The sequence below is a fragment of the Cornus florida genome, unplaced genomic scaffold (assembly GCF_030987335.1).
Source record: "Cornus florida cultivar Cherokee Brave unplaced genomic scaffold, ASM3098733v1 CherokeeBrave_3.0.0_Hap2_Chr05, whole genome shotgun sequence".
Taxonomy (NCBI): domain Eukaryota; kingdom Viridiplantae; phylum Streptophyta; class Magnoliopsida; order Cornales; family Cornaceae; genus Cornus; species Cornus florida.
In genome coordinates, this window is record NW_026775575.1 from 63,644,743 (window position 1) to 63,648,578 (window position 3,836).

Below are 3,836 nucleotides of genomic sequence, written 5' to 3' on the forward strand. Positions count from 1 at the left end.
TTTCACATATATTAATTTGAGGTTATTCGAATTTGATTTGAAATCTAGAGAATTTGATTATCTTGTTTATTTAAATTCTATCTAATGGCTCCATAGATCTGTTGGTATTTTAGAAATTGTTTTTATATTCAAATCATGGACTTAAACTTGTTATGTATTCACCTTGTTGTGTTTTAAGCATTGGACAACTTTGTTGTTAGATTTATATTCATGAGAACATATTTTCTTTATGGAATATATTGATGCCATGTGTAATGAATTGCACACTTTGTAATTGATATTATATATGCCATTTTAGAATTGAAACTCTAAGGTATGGATTGTGTGGTTTCAACCTACTTGTGCATGGAAGGTGGTTTTCGTGCATTATATAAATTACGTATAAGTTGTAAACTTATTTGATTATTTTGGAATCTTGGGACATTGTTACAAGTGACATGGCTAGAGTTTGACTCTAGTGCGGGAGGTATGAGTTCTCCCCAATTGAGATAGTGCGCACTAGGGTGGTCTTCCCAGCGGGTTAATGCCCGGAATAACCATTTAGTTCTCGGCGAAAATCCGAGACGTGATGTCCAAGCCTTTCACTATTTGATTTCGCATTCAATTCCAAGTTGACAATCATGTTTAATTGTGACTTGTGGTTTTGGCTATTGGCGATTGATGTTGTTAAGTACATCCATACTAAATTGTTATATTTAGTTATTTTCACACTTTTAGATTTCAAGTTGATAACTTAGAGAATCTATGTCTTGATGTGTGGTATTTGAAATTCTAATTGTACTAAATTATTATATTTAGTTGTTATTACATTTTAGATTTCAAGATGGTAACTTTGAGAATCTATATCTTGATACTTGTGTAGCATGCTTCTATGTTGGTTAATTGTGTAGATATTGTGATTTGTGCTTTGTTGTTCAAATGTGACTTTGGAATGATCCTATAGATTCATTTGGAACATAGACTTTAAGTGGCATGATCCACTATAATTGTCTTAGCATTTTAGATTTCAAGTTAGTGACCTTAAGAATCTACATCTTGTTACTTTGTATAGCATGCTCCCATGTTACTTGAATTGCACGAATGATGTGATTTGTGCTAGAAATGATCTTAGGTACCTTAGGATGTTCCCTGGGTCACACTTTGACATAGACGTTAGGTGGCATGAGCCTCTTTAACATGTTTCACCTTAAGGTGATAAAATTGTAAAAAGTTAGGTCGATGCATGCTCATCTCCTACGAGTAGCTTTATGTTACTCACCCATGTTGTGGGGACATTTTTCAGGTACAGGAATTAAAGTTGAGACTCTCATTATGCTTGGATGGTTTGTGGACTTGGAGGTTTCCATCTTTGTGAAGGTTGGCTTGGAATGCCATTTGTAACCTTATTTGTCAAATGTGTATATTTGATTCCATATATATAGTGTGTACATGAGTGCACTCCTTACAATGTATTCAACATGTATAAATGAGGCAGGAAGCCAATGTATTGTACTTTGTATCCTATGAGACTTATGATTTCATGAAATATTATGAAAATATTAAAAAATGCCAGGTAATACTTTCACCATGTTTGCATCGGGTGTGGGAATTCTATTTTTTTATTCTTTCATAGGGTCTCATTAATCATGTATGAAGTGTGGCCAAGGGCCAAACGATCATTTGAAGTCATTTGTTGATTTTGGTTTTCAAAGTTTCCATTTTAAGTTCATTTTTGCTTTTTTGGCCGTCGGGGGGGGGGGGGGGGGTCGGATTTTGACTCGGCCATTTCTGGGAGCCGCGGACCACTCCCGCGAGCTCAAAATCACTATTTACATTTGCGTGAAAGATCGTTTTCATAAAAACCCCTCTCGTTTGTGTTTTGAGCCTCCTATGGACTCATTTCACCTTTTTGTTGAAAAATTTAGCTTAAGGGTATTTTGGGAATTTCTTTGGGGAAATAAATTCTGTTTTTAACTTTGTCACATAGAAAATGTGATTTTAGGGGGAGTTTCTTCACGACATTTTTCCGAAAAATGTCATCTTGACCTCGAAAACCGTGTTGCAAACTCATTTTTTTTTCTGGCTAAAACACTGTTTTTGCTGCATTTTGGGTGTTCTGTTCAAGTTGAACTGGTTCAAGGTGTCATTTTGGTTCAGCTTGGGTGTACTGCCAATGTTGAACCGGTTCAAGAATGTTGAACTGGTTCAAGTCTTCCAGAGTTTTCAGTTTTTGACTTCCAACTTCAAACTGATGTAACTTCTTCGTTTTAACTCCGAATTGGTCCGTTCTTGAGTCTAAACTGACCGCGTCAAAATAAGCTTTTCAATGGTATGAAATTTAGTTTCAGATTCTTTTTCTAGCTCATGATATTCTCATTTTAGTGAGAGGGTGTCGGATTTGGTTCGAACCGGGATAGGGTTCTTCTGGGATTTCATTTCCTTTGGCCTTGAGACTTCATGTAAAGTTACCAAAGGATGTTTTTGGATGTTTTTAATCTCATTTGACTCGTTGGGATTCAAATTCCTTCCTCTTAGGGTAAAATGACCATTTTACCCTTGGTCCTTCTTTTGGTAGGGTTTTGATACCCTTGTCTTCATTTTGCTTCCACTGAGTCTCGAAATTCCTTGAAGGGCCATTCTTATGTCTTAGGGATGATGTACATCTCTAAGGACTTGGTTTCGTTTTGCTTCGCATTTTTGATCCGCTTCGGGTCATCATAGGACACACTTGGTTGAAAAATCCAGGGTCATCATATTAAATCTCTTATAACTAATAGTATCATTTACCAACTGGCATTTAGCCCAATAGTATAACCTCCCCAACTTCAAAGAGGAGGGGACGGGTTCAAGCCCGGATGTGAGGGGAAAAAATGTGTGTGCGAAGGTGTGTTCTTCTTGCCAAAAAAAAAAAACTAATAGTATTATTTTATTTCATTCTCTTTCTACTTATCCAAAAATATGGTAAAAGATAGAGAAAAGGTTTCTTAAGACTCATGTAGAGATTATTGAGTGAGGAAGACAATCGTGAAGTTTTAACGATTTTTAAAATAATTATTTATTTTACATACATTTTTAAAAATTAAATATTCATTAGGAGCAAGCGGGGGTGAAACCTTCCGATTTAAAAGAAATTATCATCCCAAAATGCTGAGGTTGAGAGTGCCTCTTGTTTGGCTCGCAAAAAATCTCTTTTGGTTTAATGGAAGTGCGGGCGTGCCAGGAACTCAAGAAGTTTTTGTTGTCACCAAAACTTGGCAGCCATCTTAACGATGACGTGGACCAATAAGGAGCGAATAGGTATTTCTAATATAGCGTAAAGGGAATCGTCCAGTTTGAAAATATCTGGAGCAAATATAGAAAGATATATTTCAGCCACCTAATGGATATGGTAGTTGCTGAAATATAGCAATTGACATTTGACTTTTTTTCAAAATGGGCTGTTAATAAAAAGGAAAAGGCTAGAGTTTGGATAAAACTTAATAACTAAATTCCTATAAAATAGGAAGTTTAGTTGGATGAAAGAAGGAAAGCTCTAAAGACATGTATAGAAGGTTGGCAACATGAAGTGAGCAAATCTAATTGTGACAAGTGGCCTTGATATGGCACTAAATGATGGGCCACTTGGGATAGAACACGGCTGCTAAGTTTATAAAAGGAAGTTACTAAAATATACCAATTGAAGTTAACTAAAGCAAGGAAGTTTTCCACATGATGAAAGATCAAAAGAAGGTTTTAATTGGAAACTAAAATAAAGAGTACAAGAAAGCAGAGTACTCATGGGTTTTTGACCCAGTTTGATTTTGAAGAGAGAGAAAATCAAGGAAGAAGAGATTTTATAGCAAAAAGTTAGGAAAATA